The sequence below is a fragment of the Bos indicus x Bos taurus genome, chromosome 1 (genome assembly GCF_003369695.1).
Source record: "Bos indicus x Bos taurus breed Angus x Brahman F1 hybrid chromosome 1, Bos_hybrid_MaternalHap_v2.0, whole genome shotgun sequence".
Taxonomy (NCBI): domain Eukaryota; kingdom Metazoa; phylum Chordata; class Mammalia; order Artiodactyla; family Bovidae; genus Bos; species Bos indicus x Bos taurus.
In genome coordinates, this window is record NC_040076.1 from 147603602 (window position 1) to 147628364 (window position 24763).

Here is a 24763-nt window from a genome sequence, read left to right on the forward strand (position 1 = left end):
AAAAAAAAAAAAAAAAAGATGACAGAGGAGATGAGATAGTAAGAACTGCCTGTGTCCCTTATTTTGTTGTTCAATCGCTAAGTCATGTCCAACTCTTTGAGACTCAAGGGACTGTAGCATGTCAGGCTTCCCTGTCCTTCACCATCTCCTGGAGTTTGCTCAAACTCATGTTCATTGAGTCGGTGATGCCATCCAACCATCTCATCCTCTGTTGTCCCCTTCTCCTCCCACCTTCAATCTTCCCCAGCATCAGGGTCTTTTCCATGAATCGGCTCTTCGCATGAGGTGTCCCTTATACAGAAATGTTTTGTTTTGAAGGGGGACTAGGTTAGTCTGCGTCTTCTGAAAAACAAGAGAGGATTAAATGTCAAAGTAATTTATTAACAGAAATACCTATGGAAGGACGTGGAAAAGGAGCCAGGCTCCAAGAGGTGATGAACCATGATTCAGGTCTGATCTGAAGGAAGGGGGTTATGTGGATGCCTCCTGGGCTCCCTGCAGCTCTATAGAAAGTTCAGCAAGGCCACAAAGGGAGGCTGCAAGCCGCAGCCAGAGGAGTCCCATCACCGAGAAATGGACCTGCCTCAGGGTCCTGCCTCACTAAGCCTTGGCAGTTCCAGCTAGTGATGGTGCTCAAAGCTCAGGGGCAGAGGATGGAGGTTAGATGTGGTCCCTACCACTGGAGATCTGATGTCATTCTCATGGCCCCCAGCGCACCCACAAAACACATCTGCAGACCAGTAGTCTGAGACCCTGCCTGGGCCCAGGTTATAGTTACTTTCTTCATTCTCTCAGCATCTCTCCCTTGATGAACCACTGCTGTCTCTCCATGTCTGTTCATCTCTTCAGACCCAAGGTGACTTTATTTACCCATCACCCAGTTCAGAGACATTGGGAGGATTCATCAGTTGAAAAACAAGCCTTGCACTGCTAGGAGCAAACATTTTCAAAGCCAGTTATCCTTATAGATCTGTTGGAAATCAGTCCCTGGAATTACCTCCAGGCCAGAAACTCTGGATCCAGTGTCAGGCTGTTTGTTCCATGTCCCCATGGAGGTCACAGCGCCCTTGGCTAAATGTGCTTCCAGAGCCAGATATGTTATGCAGGAACAAACAGCATTTTTTTAACCAATTACTCTCCCACCAGGCTCCTCTGTCCATGGAATTCTCCAGGCAAGAATACTGGAGTGGGTAGCCATTCCCTTCTCCAGGGGATCTTCCTGGCCCCATATTAAACTTGAGTCTCTCACATTGCAGCAGGATGCTTTACTGTCTGAGCCACCAGGGTAGACCTAATTAATATTACACCAGTTTTTGAAGCAGAAAGGAATCTCTCATCCTCTCCTTTTCATACAGAAAAGTGTTCCCCTTAGGAAAGCTTCAGTGATCCCACTGTAGCTCTGAGGGATACACAAATACATCAGAACAGCACTTTGAATGTTAAGAAGACAAAGCCCTTAGGACTTCCAGCCCCAGGGTCTGGGAAAATATTAGCAGCAGTGTTGCCGTATGGCAGGGCTACAAGTCTCATGACTGTATTCCCCAAAGTGGCCTCAAGTTAGCAAAATTATGCCATTGAAGGCCAAAAGAAAATAAAGAATAAAGCTCCCTGTCCAACTCATTGCGACCCCATGGACTGCAGCCTCCCAGGCTCCTCCATCCATGGGATTTCCAGGCAAGAGTACTGGAGTGGGTTGCCATTTCCTTCTCCAGGGGATCTTCCTGACCCAGGGATTGAACCCCGGTCTCTGGCATTGCAGGCAGACGCCTTACCCTCTAAACCACTAGGGAAGCCCCTGTACATAGGGAGCCAGTGCGGAGAACAACAAAAAAGGGTATTCTTGTAAAAACACAAATGAGATATGAAATACGAAGGAGGATTAACAGCTAAGCCTTCATGGGGAACCCAGAGAAGAAAGATAAATTTGTTGTGGACATGTCCAAAGTGCCACCTGAGAAGGCTGATTGAAGGGGCTCCTTGGGGGGAAACGATGGTCTTCCTCTTCAAGATCCTTTCTCTAAAGGATCCAGAGCCTGTAAACACACGGCATGCGTTCTAGGGAAGAGATGAGTGGAGAAACACTTTGTCAAGAACTAACGTGGCTTCCCCGAGCGCTCCATGGACAAAGAATCTGCCTGCAATGCAGGAAACACAGGGGCCATGGGTTCAATCCCTGGGTCTGAGGAAATCCCCTGGAGGAAGAAGGGGCAACCCACCCCAGCATTCTTGCCTGGAAAATCCCATGGACAGAGGAGCCTGGTGGGCTCCAGTCCACGGGGTCACAAAGAGTCGGACAAGACTGAGAAACCAAACAACAACAACACTGACATGGGTATAGAAGAATCAAAATGTGAGACTCGGGCGTGAGCAACATTTGACTGAGGTTGTTAACCAAGTACAGAGTCACACTATGGGTTCTAAACGTGGAATCATGACATGATCTGTGTGCATGATCTGTGTGCTGCCTTTCCAAGTCATCGGTCACCTTCTAGGACACCCCAGCATCTTCAAATCCAACCTGTCCCCGCAACAAACATGCCCTCAGATTCTCTTTCAGGACATGGTGGCCCCATCTACTCAGTTGCACTCACTGGAACCCTACCCATGTTGGAAATTTCTCCCCTCCACCCTTACACAACCCATCATGCAGACTTCTTGGTTTTTCTTCCTCCTGATTCCATGGGCTCCTCTTAACCCTAACCTTCACCTGGCCTGAACAAATGTCACCTTCCTCCTCTTCCAGAGGCAGCCTTGCAACTGGTCCCCTTGGCTCGGCTCTTTTTCCAATTCCCATCACTCTCCAAAGAGCAGCCAGTTATCTTCCTGAGACAGAAATGGCTCATATTATTCCACGGTAGCCTCAACCTCTCCAGTCATTTCCAGTTCTGCGTTGATTACAAAGACCCTCATCCTCAACCTGCCCAACAAGACCCTCCTATGTGTATTCCCCCTTGCTAATGCATGCCCCCCATTTTCTCAGCCCCTACACGATGGTGACACTGCCTCCTTCAGTTCTTCAAACACTGTGCCTCACTCAGAGCCTCTGCAAATACCGTTCCTCCTGCCTCCCTCCCTTCACCACTTCCCTCCTGCATTTCATGGAATTCAGATGGATTTTCCTCAGGAAAGCCTTCCCTGAGACATCCTTAACTACCTCATCCAAGAACAACTGAGTTCCTTCTCATTCTTTTTGTAGCATGGTTGCCATCTCAGTGTCTTTATGGCATGATCTGACTAATCTCTGTCTTTATATCTAGAGGAAGGCCAGGAACCATGTCTGTTTTCTTAATTATTTTCCTTGTGGCTATAGATGAATGTTAGATGAATAATTGTGTTGGATGGATAGACAGAAGGATGGAAGGATGGGTGGAAGACTAAGTGCAAAAATATTATAAATCCATAAACCAAGTACATCTTTCCAGAAGAAGAGATGAATTTCAAGTGTAGATAAATGCTAATGGGTTTATACCACATTTTCAATGTTTTAATTGCCTTAAATAGTAATACATTCACAGGCTTCAAAAAGACATTCATTGAGAAGCTTTGTTCCTACACTGTATCTGTCTGTTCTGTTCTTTGCCACCCTTATAAGGCACCCTATTGCCTTTTAAGGTGCTTGCAGCCTTGAAATTAAAAGACGCTTACTCCTTGGAAGGATAGTTATGACCAACCTAGACAGCATATTAAAAAGCAGAGACATTACTTTGTCAACAAAGGTCCGTCTAGTCATGGCTATGGTTTTTCCAGTGGTCATGTATGGATGTGAGATTTGGACTATAAAGAAAGCTGAGTGCCGAACTTTGGCAAATCTTAAAATAAGATTATGAAACATCGTGGAAACGTTTTATCTTTTTATGAAATCAACCTTTTTTGGTTCTGTTTTCATCATGGCACTTGCACAACTATGACTCATGAATTATGTGCATAATTTTTTATTTGAGGTCAGCCTCCCAGGTGGTACTACACTGATCTGTTTACATCCCAATGCCCCATAGATTAAGGGGCGCATAGTAGGTGCTCAAGAAAATATCGATGCTATCTTTGTAACAGAACCGTGATTTCATCATCTCGATGGGTCACCGAGCTGTTTCAAAAGCACTCTGCTTCATTTCCCAGTTTTGTTATTACACTATTATTAAGCAAGATGCTACAGGGGTGAAGGGTACGGGGTACCTCCCTGTGTATATTTTTTTTGCAATTTCCTGTGAACCTATGACAAAAAGCAGAGACATTACTTTGTCAACAACTGTCCATCTAGTCAAGGCTATGGTTTTTCCTGTGGTCATGTATGGATGTGAGAGTTGGACTGTGAAGAAAGCTGAATGCAGAAGAATGGATGCTTTTGAACTGTGGTGTTGGAGAAGACTCTTGAGAGTCCCTTGGACTGCAAGGAGATCCAACCAGTCTGTCTTACAGGAGATCAGTCCTGGGTGTTCATCGGAAGACCTGATGTTGAACCTGAAACTCCAATATTTTGGCCATTGATGCAAAAAGCTAACTCATTAGAAAAGACCCTGATGCTGGGAAAGACTGAGGGCAGGAGGAGAAGCGGACAACAGAGGATGAGACGGTTGGATGGCATCACTGACTCAATGAACATGGGTTTGGGTGGACTCTGGGAGCTGGTGATAGACAGGGAGGCCTGGCGTGCTGCGGCTCATGGGGTCGCAAAGAGTCGGACACGACTGAGCAACTGAACTGACTGAAGGCACCTTACTTCTACTAGTATCTTATATCCTTTGTTTTCTTCACCCAGACATAAGCAAACACAAATATTAATATATGTTCTTAGTTTTGCTTTTTCTTACACAAGAGAGAGTATGATATACATACTAATATACACACTGTCAGTTCACTGAGAGCTCCTCGCTCTTCTAAACAGGGACAGGATGGTCCATGTATTTAACTCTTCCCCTCCTGCTGTTTTTGGTGGTGGTGGTGGTGGTCTTTCAAGCAACACTGCAATGAATGACATTGTGCGTGTGTCATTCTGTACGTGTCCAGGTCTGACTGCAACGTCGTCTTCTGCAGAAGTGAGATACCTAAGTGTGAATACACTGGTAATTTTGCTAGATTGCCATCCATATGTATTTTCAAATTTCATTTTAGAAATCCATAATCTTGAGGAAAAGAAGTAAGTTAGGGAATAGTGGGGTTAGCCTCAGAGCCAGAAATGTCTGGGTTTGAAGGTTCACTCTATTATTTATCAACTATGTCAACATGGGTTAGGTGACCTCTCTGGGCCTCAGTTTTGCGGCTTCAAACAATTCTCGAGCCTCCGTCTTCAGCCAAGACTCTCTTCACTTGTCCAGGTGCCAAGTGAACACCTCCCCTTGTGTGCCCCACATCCTCAAATTCAACTATTCAAAGCAAAACTCACCGTCTATCCCTTAAGCTGAATTCTTTGCCACATTCTCCAGTCATCCAGAGACACAGAGACTTGAGAATTTTCTTCTGCTCTGTCTCCTTCTCCCCACCTTCCCAATCCAGTTACCAAATCCTGACCACTCTTTCCCCCACGGCTTTCTGGAATCTATTTTTTCCTTCATTCAAGTTCTGTCCTGTCCCAAATCAGCTGTTCAGAGCTTCCAACTGGACTGTTACAAAAGAGACCAGGCTAGTTGACCTGACTCTGATCTCAGGGCCTTTCGGGACAATCTCTCTGATCAGCCATAAAGTTCATTCTCGAACAAAAACCTGGCCTTGTTCCTCCCTTGATGAAAGCCACTTGTTTGTCCTCCATCTTCTGTGAGCAGGTGTCTAAATAAATAGCACATAAGCCATGAAAACCACAGCCTTCTCTCTGCCTCACCTCCAGCTTCTCGCAGCGCCTCCGGCGACAGCAAACTTCCGCCTTCCTCTGGGAACCTGTCTCGCCCAAGCAGATTTCTCTTTGCACAGGGAACTCTTCCTGTATGTTTTTCACTCACTTACTCATTCAGCAAAATATATTTCTGAGTGCCTACAATATGACATGTATCTTTTTTTTAATTTCATTTTTTTAAACATCAGAAACATTTTGTATTGGGGTACAGCCGATTAACAATGCTGTGACAGTTTCAAGTGAACAGTGAAGGGACTCAGCCATGCACATACATGTATCCATTTTCCCCCCAACCCCTCTCCCACCCAGGCTGGCACATAACATTGAGCAGAGCTCCATGTGCTATACAGCAGATTTTTGTTGGTTATCCATTTTAAATAGAGCAGTGTGTACATGACCTTCCCAAAGTCCTTAACTATCCCTTCCCCCTGGGAACCTTGAGTTTGTTTTCTAAGTCCGTGAGTTTCTTTCTGTTTGGTAAGTAAGCTTCATTTGTATTATTTCCTTTTAGATTCCATATATAAGGGATTATGATATTTATCTTTTAATTTTTAAGAAAAAGGGTATCTGGCATGCTCCAGACCACTGGACCCCTAGGAGCTTCACTGATGCAATAGATCCCTGAATTTTCACAGGATTAATCTCCCATCTCTGCTAAACAGTGTCTTGCCAAGGCAGTATTTCTCAACACCGTTACTGTTAAAATTTGAGGACAAACAAGTCTTCATTGGAGGGTGAGGGTTGTCAAGAAACAGAGTTGGGAGGTGGGAGGGATTTTCAAGACATGAGTATACCTATGGTTGACTCATTTTGAAATGTAGCAGAAACCCACACAATATTGTAAAGCAATTATCCTCCAATTAAAAATAAATTTCAATTAAGAAACAGAGTTAAGTGGATGGATTTTGAAGTTTACATAGTAAATCCATTCGAATAATCCCAACTCTTTGAGCCTACCCTTTCTTCATACTCCACCACCTCCATCTTATCAACTGTAGGTCATCATCCTGCCTAAATGTCAAGGAGTCACTTCTACAGACCAGCTCCGAGTGATCATGACAATCTAACACCCTCAAGACCCCTCCTGCATGTCTTTGCTGGTACACATTTGACAGTTGCTATTTGTCCACTCAGAGAAGGCAAAGGCACCCCACTCCAGTACTCTTGCTGGAGAATCCCATGGATGGAGGAGCCTGGTGGGCTACAGTCCATGGGGTCGCTAAGAGTCGGACACGACTGACACATAGATTGTTTTCCTTGGAGAAGAGTGTAATTCCCCACTGAAGCTGTGCTCAGACTCTGGCTATTACCTGGAAGACGACAAGGAATGATGGGGACTGATCTTGAGAAAAACAATGGTGAGCTACAAAGCATCTCCTCCAGGAGGTCATGGTATGATCCCCTGAAGGGGAAGCTGATCTCTGCTAGTTTTGGGGACAGCTTCTGCCAGCCAGGAGGCTTCAGGTAGTTTGGGATCCAATATTCTCAGGGGCTTCCCAGGTAACTGGTAATGAAACTACCGGCCAATGCAGGAGATGCAAGAGACGAAGGTTCGATCCTTGGGTTGGGAAGATCCCCTGGAGAAGGAAATGGTAACCCACTCCAGTATTCTTGCCTGGAAAATTCCATGGACAGAGGAGCCTGGCAGGTTATAGTCCATGGGGTCGCAAAGAGTCGGACATGACTGAGCAGCTGAGTGCACGCACGCCCACGTGCACACACGCACACACACACACACACACATACATTCTCAGTTTCAACCAGGCATATGTAACCATCCTAGGTCTCAGGTTCTCACTTTTTCCATTTCAGGAAATGCTCTTTGACACTGAAGAGCTGTTAAGGCTGAGCATCTGTTCTTTACATTTCTAACATAATCAGATCCTCATTTTAAAGTGGGCTTCCCCTGTGGCTCAGCTGGTAAAGAATCCACCTGCAATACAGGAGACCTGGGTTTGATTCCTGGGTCAGGAAGATTCCCTGGAGAAGGGAAAGGTTACCCACTCCAGTATTCTGGCCTGGAGAATTCCATGGACAGTATAGTCCATGGGGTCGCAAAGAGTCAGACACGACTGAGCAACTTTCACTTTCACTCACATTTTAAAGTTGCCTGCTTTGCAGATGTAGGAGATGAGAACCCCCTTTAAAATTACCCCAGGAATACTCTGACTTCAAAGAGAGCCTCAAGATAGCACCTGTCATTTTCCCTTTTTTTTTTTAAGATCTTTTTTATTTATTTTTTTAATTTAATTTTATTTTTTAACTTTACAATATTGTATTAGTTTTGCCAAATATCGAAATGAATCCGCCATAGGTATACCTGTGTTCCCCATCCTGAACCCTCCTCCCTCCTCCCTCCCCATACCCTCCCTCTTTTGCAAGGCTTCCAGAGCCTTCAACGGGGATCACCCCACATCACAATCCTAACAGTTATCATTGCCCTACGATGGATACAGTGCCAAAGTGAGCTGACATCTCCAAGCTTTTCCTCCATCGTATCCTCATCCTCATTAACTTCAGATAAAAGCTTTAGTAATCATGACGCTACAATGCATGGGAGGTTGTCACCACATACCCACCCCTGCCAGAGCCCACCAGAGGGTCCTGTTTTCTAGAGCCAACCTAGGTTCCAACTTTCTTGGCCCAGATCCTCTAGACAACAGACCCCGGAGCATAGGTTTATTTGTTAACATTTCACTGAAAAGTGTGATCCTAGAGAAGGGTGGGCATGGGCAGAAGCGCTGCAAGGCAGGTGACAGGGAACTCTAATGCATGGCCAGCACTCTGAGTTGGCCAGAGCTTTGTGACAGCCTGGCTGACTGTGTGGCCTAGAGTGATGCTTTCAGGAAGGCTGTAGGACTGTTGTATCTCAGAACAGTCTCTGAGGGTGGAGGAGAAAGGAGAGAGAACTCATCGACCAGCCCCTTCCTATCCACCGCCTCCCATCGGGTGAACTTGTCCCCATGGGGTTTTAAACTCTCTGCTTCCAATATGTCTCCCAGCCTCCTCTGGAGCAATGGCCTCTTCTTGCTGGTCAGGCTGTATGGACAGTGGTGGCTTCAGTAACCTACCTTCACAACAGCAGGAACAGAGCAAGTCATTGCTGGGGCAGCTCCAGCCAAGAGGAGAGAGGGTTGTGCTGATCTGGGCAGGTTCAGAAGCTGAGTCTGGCACCAGCCTGGAGGACGAGCCTTACCTTTGGATTAAATAAGGTCAATGAGTTGGATAAAAAGAACATCAGCTCTGCACAAACACAAGATACAAAGACTTGCAAAATCTTCTCATATTCTTTTCAAATTTACGTCCTTAGTTTTCCTTTTTATAAGAAAGAAAGTTTTATAGCAGCTAAGATATTGACATTTCCTTAATACATTCATTGACCTTGAGAAACTAACCACAGATTTTCAGGGAATTCTACCTGTTTAACCAAGGAAGTTAATGTAGAAAGCCAGAAATGTTTTAAATTGTAAATTCTGTGCCACTGGGCACAGTCTTGCAGCTCATGACTGCTATTCCGTCAGATGGATTTTTGCTTTAACAAGTCAAACTGCATAAATTCTCCATTTCTATTTGTACTCTGTAGCCAAAGCTCCTTTAACACCTATTCTCCAACTGAAAGACATCTCTGACTTCAGAGAACTCTACCTGTGTGCTGGAGCAAAGAGTCAACTTGTCCGAAACTACAATTTGGCAAACTACAAGACAAGGGGCCAGAGAGAAAGGAAAGGATATGAAAAGTCTTCCAGGGGCTTTGCTGGTGGTCCAGTGGCTAAGACTCTGAGTTCCCAGAGCAGGGGGCCCAGGTTCAATCCCTGCTCAGGGAACTAGATCCCACGTGCCACAAGTAAAAGATTCCGTGTGCCACAACTAAGGCCCAGGGCAGCCAAGTAAATAAATAAATGTTTCTTAAAGGAAAAGTCTCTCATTTGTGCTAACTGTGAGGCTGAATTCTAGGGACTTGTGTGTTTTAATTGCAAAACGTACTATGTCTGACTGCATTACGGATTCTGCTCTCAGTGAAATAAAGTGAAGTCACTCAGTCATGTCCAACTCTTTACAACCCCACGGACTGTAGACTGCCAGGATCCTCCATCCATGGGATTTTCCAGGCAACAATACTGGAGTGGGTTGTCATTTCCTTCTCCAGGAGATCTTCCCAACCCAAAGATCAAACCAGGGTCTCCTGCACTGTAGGAGACTCCTTACTGTCTGAGCCACCAGGGAAGTCTCAAGTCCCACCAGGAAGTCTGCTCTTAAAGTGGCAACAGAATGAACCACATCATATTTTATCTGGATTTGGAAAACTGCTCTTTACAGATACTACTGTGATGAGGAATATGGGATTAGCAAACTACTATACATAAAATAGGGCTTCCCAGGTGGCTCAGTGGTAAAGAATCTGCCTGCAGTGCAGGAGACCTGGATTAAATACCTGGGTCAAGAAGACCCCCTGGAGAAGGTAATGGCTATCCACTCCAGTATTTTTGCATGGAGAATTCCATGGACAGAGGAGCCTGGTGGGCTACAGTCCCTGTGCTTGAGAAGAGTCGGACACAACTGAGCAACTAAACAGCAGCATACGTGAAATAGATAAGCGACAAGGATTTACTGGATAGCAGAGGGAACATTATACCCAATATCTTATAATAACCTATAATGGAACAAAATCTGCAAAAAGAAAAATCATCATGTTGTACACCTGAAACTAACACAATATTGTAAATCAATTATGATTCAATTTAAAAAAAAGATTCTGAAGTGATATTTTTTTGCTAAGTGTAATTTTTTGATATGAAGTTATCACAATTTTTTCATGTTTTGTATTTTCAAATCTCTCCAAAAATCTTTCAGGAGACTATCCCTGTATTTCACATATTTGAATTTCGAGCATAGCATCCAAAATATGCCTCTCTTCTGCATTAAATGAATAATGCAATGAAATACGAACCAAAAGCAGAAGTAAAAATAAAAATGCATTCAATGACCTGAGGGCAAGTCTTCTGTTTCATGCTACCCAAGACAACTTGCTGTCACCATATTATTCTGGCTTTCCATTCAGTAAAACAACAGTCACGTGGCATTTGGACGCCAAGACAGGGCAAAGTTTAGAGCATAAATTTTCATTTTAGTCTTCCGTCCTCGTGAGATGTGACATATACGCGGCTATCTTTGGATTTCTCGACTCAAAACACCCACTTGCTCCCTGCACGGACATAGGCCCCCAGAGGAACGAGACTGATAGCTCTGAAGTGGGAACAGCCACACAAATTGAACCTGCAGTTGGAATATGGGGTGCTTTTAGAGGTTTGAGGGGTTTTGCTTTTTTTTTTTTTCCAATAAAAACTTCTGAATCTTTTACACAGGACCCGAAAGGGACTCAAAACAGCCAAACAGGAGTCACCCTTCGTTCCCAGCCACAGCGCCCTCTGCTGGGTATCTAAGAGGTCTCCCACAAGCCAACTTTGCTTCAGACCCGTAACTATTTTCTAATACTCACTTTCTGGAGTAAAGTGAGGAAGAAAATTACATAGGTAAGAGCCATGTAAGAGAGAAAAAGACCTCACACAGCAAAAGTATCCACTAAATCTTTGATGAGTGAATGAGTGAACATATCTGAGTATGACATGGCACACAGTGTCTTTTTGAACCTAAGATTCTACATAACCAGTCAAAGCTTTGGTAAGATAAATTAAGCAGTGTCTTTTTCGTCTCTTCTTAAAATATAGACGCTATCATACATTTTTAAAGTAATAAAACTAAAGTATGGAAAATAAGAAATGGAAGTTCTCAAAGTCTTATTTCTTAGATGCTATCTCCCGTAACAGTTTGCTGCATATTCTTGGCAAGAGTACTGGAGTGGGTTACATATTCTTTATGCACACATAAAATCCATGTACATATTTTTTATAAATGGAGTCCTATACTGCATTAATATTCTGTAAGTCACCTTTTTGGCCTTCTTGGCTGTACCACACAGCTTGCAGGATCTTAGTTCCCCAACCAGGTATCCAAGCTGGGTGGTGGCAGTGAAAGCTCCAAGTCCTAACCACTGAAGGGTCAGAGAACTTCCTGTAAGTCATTTTTTAAATCTAAGTATCTATCACAGACATTTTCCATGTCAGAATATGTAGTAACTATACCTCACTTCTTCAAAGGCTGAATAATATTCCATAAGTCACCTGGCTGACCCCCTAGAGATGAAGTATAATTGTTAAGGTCGAAAATATAGACACTCTTTAAAAATACGTATGGTCAAATTTATCTCTAAATAATTATACCACCATCATCAATATTGAGTACTCTTACTCATCTTAATATGTGTGATATCATGGAGGAAGTGCTATTTCGTTGTTTTAATTTGTATTAATTTGATTATCAGTGAGGATAAGCAGCATCTCTTCTGCTTAGGAGATATTTATACATTTTCTTCAATGAATTCTTTTTTCATATCCTTTTTCCATTTTAAATTGGATTAGCACTGAATCCAATTTAAAGCTTTAACATGTTAATTGCTTTCTTACTGATACTTAGACACTTCTTATATTAACCTTTTTAAGTTACATGTGGTGAATATCTTTCCCAGCTTGATATGCTTTTTAAAGTTGGGGTTATATAGCTTTTAGTTATACAGAAGAGTTTTGTTTCAATGTTATCAAATATATCATTCTAAATCACTTGACTTCTGGGCCATATGTCATTCTTTTTCAGTGCTTTGCTCACCTCAACATAATAAAAATATTTCCTATGTATTTACTAGTATTTAAAAGATTTTTTTGTGTTTAGAACTATAATCATTTCAAATTTACTTTTGTATGTATGTGTTATAAGTTAAAGACATAACTTTCTTTTTAAATGTTTTAACTTCTTAAATCTTAGCTTGATTACTTTTTAATTTTACCAAATTGTGGCCAGATGTATAAAGATAATTTGTTCAATAATTTATCCTTTCTGCAGTGATGTAAAATACCTACTTTATCATGGACCAATTCTTCATGTATGTTGAAGGCTTTACGAGCAAAGACTGATGTTTTTAGAAGAAGAAGCAATTCTGCCCAAGACTGCAACACAAAAACCCTGGCTGAATCTCCTGGTCCCTGGCCTGCGGCATCTGGACTCAAGACAGTAATGTCAGCTCTCAGCATCGCCTCATCTCTCGGTCTAATCCTGAGCCAACATTTCACTCTTTTCATAACTGTAACTTTATAATTCATTTTCCCATCCAGAAAAATAAAACTCCCCTTCATTCTTCCTTTTCAAACGTTTCTTGGCTCTTCTAAGGGCATTTGCTTTTCCAGATTAACTTTAAAATCAAATCTGCAATACAGTAAGTCCCCTACACACAAACCTTCAAGTTGCGAACTTTCTAAGAAGCAAACATGTGCCAGCCCCTGTATGCCAGCTATTGTCCTGTACCACTGTACTTCTCAAGGTACTGCACTGTAGGATTAAAAGATGTTTTATTTAACTTTTGTCTTTGTTCTCTAGGTATTACTTGTGTGAAAGGTATTATCAGTCTATTACCATACAGTACTGTTATGTTAGCTGTGTAGGTAGATCAATTGTGTTAGCTCAATACCTAAGCTAATTTTGTTGAACTTAAACAAAAAAATTGGACTTAAGAACACACTCTTTATGGGCCAAAGAACTAAATAGACATTTCTCCAAAAAAGACATACAGATGGCTAACAAACACATGAAAAGATGCTCAACATCACTCATTATCAGAGAAATGCAAATCAAAACCACTATGAGGTACCATTTCACACCAGTCAGAATGGCTGTGATCCAAAAGTCTACAAATAATAAATGCTGGAGAGGGTGTGGAGAAAAGGGAACCCTCTTACACTGTTGGTGGGAATGCAAACTAGTACAGCCACTATGGAGAACAGTGTGGAGATTCCTTAAAAAACTGGAAATAGAACTGCCTTATGATCCAGCAACCCCACTGCTGGGCATACACACTGAGGAAACCAGAAGGGAAAGAGACACGTGTACCCCAATGTTCATCGCAGCACTGTTTATAATAGCCAAGACATGGAAGCAACCTAGATGTCCATCAGCAGATGAATGGATAAGAAAGCTGTGGTACATATACACAATGGAGTATTACTCAGCCATTAAAAAGAATACATTTGAATCAGTTCTAATGAGGTGGATGAAACTGGAGCCTATTATACAGAGTGAAGTAAGCCAGAAGGAAAAACATAAATACAGTATACTAACGCATACATATGGAATTTAGAAAGATGGTAACAATAACCCGGTGTACGAGACAGCAAAAGAGACACTGATGTATAGAACAGTCTTATGGACTCTGTGGGAGAGGGAGAGGGTGGGAAGATTTGGGAGAATGGCAATGAAACATGTAAAATATCATGTAGGAAACGAGTTGCCAGTCCAGGTTCGATGCATGATGCTGGATGCTTGGGGCTGGTGCACTGGGACGGCCCAGAGGGATGGTATGGGGAGGGAGGAGGGAGGAGGGTTCGGGATGGGGAACACATGTATACCTGTGGCGGATTCATTTTGATATTTGGCAAAACTAAAACAATTATGTAAAGTTTAAAAATAAAATAAAATTAGAGAAAAAAAAAAAAAGAACACACTCTTGGACCAGAATTTGTTTATATGCAAGGGACTTACTGTAGTACAATCATATACATTCTGGTTTGGAAGGTTTCCTCTTTTCCTCTCTCCAGAGTACACTAAGCCTCTTCTTCGTACTGGCCATTGCATGTAGGGACCACTCTTACACTGGTTCCAAACACCAGAGAGCCCACAGTCTAAGATGGCATGGGCTAATAAATAGTACCTTTCTACAGTGGTGGGAGAAATGAAGGATGACCTGGATGCTCAAAGAAGAGTTGTCTAACCCAGATGTTCAGTTCAATTCAGTTCAGTCACTCAGTCATGTCCAACTCTTTGTGACCTCATGAACTGCAGCACACCAGGCCTCCCTGTCCGTCACCAACTCTCAGAGTTTACTCAAACTCATGTCCATTGAGTCGGTGATGCCATCCAACCATTTCATCCTCTGTCATCCCCTTCTCCTCCTGCCTTCAATCTTTCCCAGCATCAGGGTCTTTTCAAATGAGTCAGCTCTTCACATCAGGTGGCCAAAGGATTGGAGTTTCAACTTCAACATCAGGCCTTCCAATGAACACCCAGGACTGATTTCCTTTAGGATGGACTGGTTGGATCTCCTTGCAGTCCAAGGGACTCTCAAGAGTCTTCTCTAATACCACAGTTCAAAAGCACCAATTCTTCTGCACTCAGCTTTCTTTATAGTCCAACTCTCACATCCATATATGACTACTGGAAAAGCCATAGCTTTGACTAGACAGACCTTTGTTGACAAAGTAATGTCTCTGCTTTTTAATATGCTGTCTAGGTTGGTCATAACTTTCCTTCCAAGGAGTAAGTGTCTTTTAATTTCATGGCTGCAATCACCATCTTCAGTGATTTTGGAGCCCAAAAAAGTAAAGTCACCCAGATGTAGAGCTTCAGAAAGGTTTCCATAGGAAGTGACATATAAATGTTGATGGAAACAATTATGGGAGTTAGCCAGAGAAAACAGAAGGAGGAGAGTATTTCAGGGAGGCAGAACAACAGGACAATAGGGAAGAGAAGGCACATTGAACCACAAGACCTGAAATATCCAGGGTGACTGGAAAATGGTGGCCAGGGCCAGGGGCCTAACAAGCTGTATGAAGGTGTCTGTGTTCTTTCCCAAGAGCAATGAACTGCCTTCAAAAGGGTTTTGAGCAGACTAGAGTAAAGGAAATGAGACATTGCGTAGTCATTGAGTACCCAAGCACGCCCCTTCCCAGAGAAGGCTAGCGCTAAGGACGCATTGCCGTGGACCAGTTCTGGCTGATGCGCTGTGAGTGGAAGTGATCCATGGCGTCTTTATGATGAAGCATTTAAAAACTGACCCTCCCATCCTGGTTGCCACAACAACCTGGAAACCACATACAGAGACATTGGCTTCCCAAGATGGAAGCGGCCCGGATCGCTAAGTCCCTGCGTGGAAGACAGTGTTCTGAAGACTGGCCCAACCCACACCAGAATTTTCACAAGTGAGAAAGAACTCTTTATTGTGTAAGCCATGGAGTTCTAAGGTTTATGTATTGCTACAGTACAGCTTGGTGCTAACCTGACTAATAAGGTCTCCAAATATAAATCTGATGACTGAGGATCCAGCTTTTCAGAGCTCCCCAACGTCATTGAAAGTCCTCATCTTCAAAAACTAAGAATGCTCCTTCCTCTTTGGGGCAGAAAATGACTAATGTAGACAAGGCTATCCCTATGCCTTCTTAGGGGTTTACAAGCAAATCCACTAATGAACACACTGCACTACTGAGCGGATGTGAGGTGCTTCCTGCACAGCATGTGAATAATCCACAATTTTCCATTCCCTCTCCTGTTTCAGTTGTACCTTCCTTTCTCATGTCTGTCTGTTCCTTCATCCCTGACCTGTTTCCTATCTTCCTTGAGCAGTAAGATGGTCCTGGATGGTCCCTCAAGGGTGGTCACGTGACAGCTACAACCACAAGTATGCCTTTCCCTCCAGCCCCGCTGAACCCACACAGAAAGTGGACAGACTTCTGAGCACTGCTGCGCCTGCAGGCAGAGAGATCCAAGTTCAAATCCAGCCTGCTCACTTCTTCTTTGTATGAAGTTTGAGAGTTGCTTGACTTCTCTGAGATTTCATTTCCTAGTCTGCAAAATGAGGATGGCAACTTGCTTGAGAGTGTTACCGAGGATCAGAGGAAACAATCAATATAAAGTTCCCAGCACCATGCCTGGCACAGAATAGGAACTTCCTAAGAGTGTGTTTCCTTTGCTCTTTCTCCTGAGGGAGAAACTGACTCCTCTCAGATCTCCACGATTTAATCCTACATCTACTTATATCGGCCTTTTGATGGACAAAACCACATCCTTAGGTCTGTAGGGGACACAAATGATTGGACAATGTAACTGGGGAGGCAAGACATTCACACAGGGAAAAGTTAGCAGGTTTATTAACTAGATGTGTAAATATCCAAGTGTTTAATTAATATAAGCCATGAAAAGTTTGTTAGTTGCTCAGTATCTGACTTTTTGTGACCCTATGGACTGTAGCCCACCAGGCTCCTCTGTCCTTGGGATTTCCCAGGCAAGAATCCTAGAGTGGGTTGCCATTTCCTACAAAGTGTCATAAGAGGTACTCATGGCTCTGCAAACATCATCTGCTAATGCCCTCAAACTTCTAAATGGGTGGTGTCAGCTTCTTATTGGGAATCTCACCTTACTCAGCTCACATGTGCTGCGGCCTAGATGAACAATGCCTTTCAAAAATCTCACAATAGAGGGTATCATTTAGCAAATGTATAGAAATATTGAATCGCTATCATATGCACTTGGAACTAGTACAGAGTTGTAGGTCAATTACACTTCAATTGTTTTAAAAAAGAGAGAAAATAAAGGATGTAATTACAGTATTCTAATAGGTTCTGTCTGCAGTGAATAACAGTTACATTATTATTATCTTGCAAACACTAATTATTGGCATAATTAAAAATAGGATAATTTGGGGGAGAGAATGAGGAAGGAGAGGTGGACTAAATCTTCATCTCTTATAACATTGATAAATTTAAAAATTGCTGTTTTCTTTTCTCTTTATTGTATCTATATAAGATGACAGATGTTAACTAAACCTATGGTGGTAATCATTTCACAATTCACATAAATCAAACCATCATACTGTACACCTTAAACTTTTACAGCAATGTTTGCCAATGATTTCTCAATAAAACTGGGGGGAGGGGGTGGAAATCTAACAAAGCTCCAGCCACCATTCCCAAAGGAGAACATGATTCATAGTGTGATCGCATCACAGTAAGTATGCAAAAATATGCAAAGTTGCATATCAGCATAATATGTCCACTGGCTGAAGATTCTCATATCAAATGACATATTCAAAGGCCAAGATAAAAGCAAAACAAATTAATAGTGACTAGGTCAAAATGTTCACTTCATCTTCTTTACCAAACTCTCTCCAGGTACATGGGCTTCCCTGGTGGCTCAGCTGGTAAAGAATCTGCTTGCATTTCGGGAGACCTGGGTTTGATCCCTGGGTTGGGAAGATCCCCTGGAGAAGGGAACAGCTACCCACTCCAGTATTCTGGCCTGGAGAATTCCATGGACTATATAGTCCATGGGGTCGCAAAGAGTCAGACACGACTGAGGGACTTTCACTTTCTGGGTACATGGAAATGGAATGGCAGGTTGATTATTTTTCAAACTTTAAGGTAAACACAAGCCAATAGTGTGACACAGTTGCCAAAAAATACAATGAGATCTCAGGATGGATGAATTAATAGAAGTATAATGTCATAAACAAAGGAGGTGACAGATCTCCAGATGTGAGCACTGTGTGGGGTCCATAGTGTGGCTGAGTGACCCCTGCAGGAGGTGACTGTGTCCCTCCTTCACATCAGAAAGCAGTGAGGACAGTCAGACGATAAGACAACACAGACACCAGTGTCATCTTTAAACACAGAAAGGACCTCCGTATGGAGAGACCTGGATTTGTTCATATCGTTCCAAAGGATAACACTGAGACTAGGAGGCACAATTGATAGGGAGCCGATTTTTAGCCAAATGCAAGGGAGGCCTTTCCCACAAAGAAGACTATTCAAAAACTGGAACCATCTCATGAGGTGGTGGGCCCTCCTAGCACTGAAATTTTCCTACAAAGGTGTCTTTCCACTTTTTTTTTTTTTTTTTGGCTGTGTGGAACTTTAGAGGAACGTGAGATTCTTCAAGCTTCAAGTCAGGTCCTCCCTGAGGACAGAAAGGTTAGGCCGGGTAGCCTCAAATGACTGCATACAAGCTAACCCAAAATTCTAGCTTCCTTGTATAATATGTTCCCCTATTACAAAGGTTAAGAGTTTCCCCAGCTCAGATTTTAACAACATGATGGACATGAGTTTGAGTAAACTCTGGCAGTTGGTGATGGGCAGGGAAGCCTGGCTGATGGGGTCCCAAAGAGTCAGACACGACTGAGTGACTGAACTGAACCAAACCAGATCACTAAGGTTCCCACTCTTTCTTCCCCCAACTGGGAAAAGATCCTGTGCTCACCCGCTTTTGTTGGGTTCTGCCCCCACCCGTACCCCTACCCCCATCCCCAAAGTCACACCAGCACTCTTGCTAAAAGCTGCGGACTGTCAACCTCATCGTTTATAATGCAGAAAGAGAACGATTGATTTTGTTCTGATCAGTCATCATAAGGCCTCTCTCTCACATGTACTTAAAACACTGCAGTTTCTCCAAAAACAGGAAGCTTTCCTTTCTATGGGAGAGTCTCAGTAGCTCTCTGAACAGACACCAGCTGGGCCAACAGTGCAGAGAATTTCAGGGGGCTGCCAGAGGACCACCACGCGCTCAGCCACCACCCAGCAGCTGTCCGCCCAGTGGCCAGATTACAAACAGCGGTGAAGTGATTCCTTTTGATCTAACAGGGATGCTTCTGTTTCTGAAGAGGACGTTCCAGCTAGCTTTATGATTAGTCACAAAGCTCGAAAGTGATAAATGTTCCATCGCATCAGCCCGTGTGTCTCTCTTCCAGGACTAGGACTGCTCGGAGCCTGAGCATCAGCTCTGCAACAAGAAATAGAATCACAGCTGGCCTCCAGGTAAGGGGCCGGCACGAAGGGCTTCCCCACCCCCACCCCCCACCAAGTCCTCATTTCTCCGCAGCCTTCACTGCCCACCCTGTGCAGCCCTGCCCGGGGGATAAGGCCTTCTGTCCTTTGCAGCATTAAGCAGGTCAACACAGAAGGCAACACGCATGAAAGCATAGCTCACCTCTTGCTCCTAAGAATTCCTAGAATCCTTAGAATTCCCAGCAGCTGTTTAATAGGGTATATTTCCTGGTGGATCAGACAATAAAGAATCTTCCCACAAAGCAAGAAACCCAGGTTCTATCCCTGGGTGGGAAAGATCCCCTGGAGGAGGGCATGGCAACCCACTCCAGTATTCTTGACCTGGAGAAGTCCATGGACAGAGGAGCCTGGTGGGTTGCAGTCCATGGGGTCGCAGAGAGTCAGACACGACTGAGTGACTAATACCCACACATGCCCACCCACCTTCTCTGATTGCTGAGGCTGGATGAGATGGGGTGAAGATAAGATGAATGAACAATTCCTGTGAGATGGAAGACTGTTGAATAACCAGTTGGCATTCTCCCCTTAAGGAATGTTCTAGTGTTGGGGCAAGGCAGATTTGAGAAGGGCTGCAGCCTCCTCGTGTGCTGGGGGAAGCAGGCTGCTGCCGCTGCTACGTAGCTTCAGTTGTGTCCCCAGCTCTTTCTGACTCTGTAGGCCGCCAGGCTCCTCTGTCCATAGCATTCTCCAGGCAAGAATACTGGAGTGGGTTGCCATGCCCTCCTTCAGAGAATCTTCCCCACCCAGGGATCAAACTTGCATCTCTTACGTCTCCTGCATTGGCAAGCAGGTTCTGGGAAAAGCCACCAGGGAAACCCAGGCAAAGCAAACTGGTCAGAGGCTTTTGCTATGCAGAGTTTCCTTGTAGTTGGCTCTGGGAGTATCCCCAGCTCAAAGCACCAGCAGGCACTGCAGCAAAAGGAACTGGAACAGGGTCTTCATGCAGGTCTGACCCCAGGCACAGTCAGCCCTCCAGACAGGCCACAGTGAAATTGGAGCCTGTCTCCTCTGGGTGGTGGGACCACTTGACTACTTGTTCTGCAGGAGGAAGTAGGAAGCTACGTCTTTATGTGGCATCTTCTCATTAAGTGGAGTCAAAGCCCTTTTCTATCCCTGGATATTGTGGTTGCCTTGACTGGGTAGTGTCTTTACATTCCAAATTGCCAGCTACAAACACTTTTATTTATTTTCAATCTGTCTTTATACATGCTGGAACACACTCAAAGGAAGCTGAGCCTCATTCTTTTTCTGGGAGGTGCCAAGTGCAGGCTGCAGAACCCTGACCACATTACTAATGTTGGGTCCACCCGGGCCAGGTCTTAATGCTGAACGCTGACCAGAGGCTTTTAAGTAAATACAGGACTCAGTGAAAACAGAACTATTAAACCCTTCTTGTAAACAGAAAGCTAAATTCTATGTATATTGGTTCTCTCATGTTGCATTAATCGTTCAGTCATGTCTGACTCTTTGTGACCCCATGGACTGTAGCTCACCAGGCTCCTCTGTCCACGGGATTTCTCAAGCAAGAATACTTGAGTGGGTTGCCATTCCCTTCTCCAGGGGATCTTCCCGGCACAGGGATTGAACCCCAGTGTCCTGCCTTACATGAAGATTCTTTAGCATCTGAGTCACCAGGGAAGCCCATTAGAAGGTGACTTAGGCATTGGTGACATCCACATCGGAAACTCACGTTTATCAAGAAACTGATATCAACAAGGCGTGAGACCCGGAGCAACAAGGAGCTGTCTCCTCTTCTTTGAAGAGAGGAAAGGAGCCGAGCTCAACAAGGACAGAATCTGGAAAGACGTGGTGGGGAGGGACAGCGGGAGGCAGGTGGGAGCTTTCTTTGTTCACAGAAAAGCACACATGAGCAGAGAGGGCACAGGTGATGAAGGCAGCCTCGGAGAAGCCGCATTCGACCGCCACGGAGACCCAGGGACCGTGTCTCACCTTCTCTCCACGCTCCGCCTTTGCCCTTCCTCTGATCTCCCAGACCTTCAGGGGGAAGCCCCTGGGTCGTGGGGCGGTGTCCAAGCTCCAGGCACCCGTGTCCTGTCCCTGGACACAGCAGGGGGAGCCGCCGACTTCCCTGGGTGAGGGCAGCACACTGGCCTCGATGGTCCAGACCCATGCTTGCGCCAGTTTCTACCTTCTGCCCCTGGAGGGCCGCCCTGGTCATCCGCTCTGGATCTGATCCCAGGGACCCTGCACTTCCTGTCCTCTGTACCCTGCATCCTAGGGACCTAACTTTTGGTTTTTCCTTACGTGTTGCCCCTAGTTTTCTTTCTGTATCAATTGCAGATCTTCCTCACCTGTGTCTGCTTCCCTTAGATTGACAAGTGTCCACAGCCACCTTGGGCTTCCCTGGTGGCTCAGCTGGTAAGGAATCCACCTGCCATGCAGGAGACCTGGGTTCGATCCCTGGGTTGGGAAGATTCCCTGCAGAAGGGAAAGGCTACCCACTCCAATATTCTGGCCTGGAGAACTCCATGGACTCTATTAGCCCATGGGGTCGCAAAGAGTCAGATACAACAGAGCTACTTTCACTTTCACAGACTGTAAAGAATCTTCCCACAAAGCAAGAGACCTGGGTTCTATCCCTGGGTGGGGAAGATCCCCTGGAGAAGGGAATGGCCAACCACTCCAGTATTCTTGACCTGGAGAATTCCATGGACAGAGGAGCCTGGTGGGCTGCGGTCCATGGGGTCACAGAGAGTGGGACATGACTGAGTTACTAATACCCACACATGCCCACCCACCTTCTCTGATTGCTGAGGCTGGATGAGATGGGGTGAAGATAAGATGAATGGATGACTCCTGTGAGATGGACTGTTGAATAACCAGTTGGCATTCTCCCCTTAAGGAATGTTCTAGTGTTGGGGCGACACAGGTTTGAGAAGGGCTGCAGCCTCCTTTCACTCACTTTCACAGCCACTTTGCTGAAAACCTGGGCAAAGCCCAGAGCTCTGGCTCCCTCTCCATCCCCTGTGCTCTCTCTGACAGCCATATGCTCCATGGCAGGCAGTGCCCTGCGTGTTCCAGGAGAGAGATCATTGGGGAGAGGCGTTTCTCTGCTGGGTTCCAAGCTGGAAATGTTTCCTTTCATGTGGAGCCATAAATACTATGACATGTTGAGAAGGGAAAGTCAACAACAGCTGGCATGAGATGTGAAGGCAGGGAGAGGATCCCTCTGTGAGTCCCCAACTTTGAACTTAGATGACTGAGTGGATGGCAGGTGAGAGGAAATAGACAAAAGAGAAGGAGATGTGGGTGGACATCCATGTGGAATCTTCCCTCAAAGGTAACAGTTACCTAGAATGTTGTTAATCATCCCCTTGCTTCATCACGGGGCTTCCCTGGTGGCTCAGCTGGTAAAAAATCTGCCTGCAGTGTGGGAGACCTGGGTTCGATCCCTGGGTTGGGAAGATCCCCTGGCAAAGAGAATGGCTACCCACTCCAGTATTCTGGCCTGGAGAACTCCATGGGCTGTACATAGTCCCCAGGGTCACAAAGAGTCAGACACGACTGAGTGACTTCTGCTCTCACTTTGCTCCACCATATGTATAAGTAGTGAATTGGTAAATGCTTAACAATCAGTTCTCCAAAAATTAAATGTGTGCCTGAATCCTCCCAGTTTGTTGTAAGTTTTTTGATACAAAGAATTATAGCACCCAATTTACAAATTATAATAAAATATATATAATATCCCTTATCATAAATCTATACAGTCAAATGATTCTCAAAGACTGTTTTTGTTGATTTTTGCCAAACCTTCATAATTGCCACCAACGTATGATTGCAACCGATGAACCAACATAGTTTCAGGATGAAGGTGGGTTGATTTTTGTTTTTACATTGATCAGTAAAAAAAGCAAAATGACAAAGACACATGGTAGAAAATCACTTTTTCATCAATCATGAAAGCAACTGCTTTGTTGAATCAGATAGCTTTCAAATACTAGAAGACTGTTTCCTCAATTTCTGTGTGATTCACAATGTCACAGACATGACAAGCTTTTCAGCTTAATCCGTTTATCATTACTAACATTTTGCCCACCATTCTGTTATGTCGGTCTGATCAGCCAAAACCATCAAGCCCTGATGTGCAGCATTTGCCAATTTCTTTCATATAAATAGTGGCCCATTTCAAGCTACCGAGGTGATGTCACTGAATGATAAATTGTAAAGAGATCCAAGTAGCACGCCAGTTTATAGGATCTTCACCACACAGATGCAACAGATATAATAACCTCCAAAGCACAGATAATAGTATAAGAAGTACAATAATTAAGAGGTGATGAGTCAGAGTATTTATTACTGTCCTCTTTGCTATAATTTACTTTATTGTAAGTTTATATGATTTAATTTTTTAATAACAGCTGTGTTTAACAACTGACTTGCTAAATTCCTGAGAATTTAACTAATGGATTTCACAAGCCAGTTTCTCAAGCTAGCTCTGGCACACCATTGCCTGAATGTTCAAACAATACGTTCAGTTTTGTTCCTAATAAAAAATGGCACCATGTTGGAAATTCCCTAGTGGTCCAGTAATTAGGACTCTGTGCTCTCAGGGCCTGGAGAAGGCGATGGCACCCCACTCCAGTACTCTTTCCTGGAAAATCCCATGGACGGAGGAGCCTGGTGGGCTACAGTCCGTGGGGTCGCGAAAAGTCGGACACAACTGAGCAACTTCACTTTCACTTTTCACTTTCATGCATTGGAAAAGGAAATGGCAACCCGCTCCAGTGTTCTTGCCTGGAGAATCCCAGGGATGGGGGAGCCTGGTGGGCTGCCATCTATGGGGTCACACAGAGTCAGACACGACTGAAGTGACTTAGCAGCAGTAGCAGCAGCAGCAGCTCTCATGGCCAAGAGCCCAGGTTCAATCCCTGGTCTGAGAACTAAGATGTCACAAGCGTGTGGTGCAGCCAGAATAAAAAATGGACCATGTTGTAAGTAATCTCTTGGGAGCTGCTTTGTCACTCACCTTTGTGTTACTCTTGTCTCAGGACACTCAGCACCATCCCATCCCCTTCGGTCTCATCTCTGTCACAGGAAGTAGAAGCCTGAGGACCACAACTCCCAGAATCCCTTGCTAACAGGATCCTGTTCTGTGACCGTTGACGGGTGGGCACTGGGGACAAAGGCGGACGTCACTCTTCCTTAGGCAGCAACGGTGTCTCCAGTAGCCATAGCAGCTTCCTGCTGTATCCTGGTTTCCAAGGAG

The 24763-nt window shown here is 44.4% G+C and overlaps 1 long non-coding RNA gene across 1 annotated transcript; it reads right to left on the reverse strand.

Moving 5' to 3' along the window:
• Positions 1-243: 243 nt before the first annotated feature.
• LOC113896386 lies at positions 244-24607 on the reverse strand. The gene is made up of 3 exons (XR_003512029.1): positions 24524-24607; positions 8896-9020; positions 244-342 (listed from the first exon to the last, which is right to left on the reverse strand). It is a non-coding gene; the product is annotated as an uncharacterized LOC113896386 (long non-coding RNA).
• Positions 24608-24763: the final 156 nt, after the last annotated feature.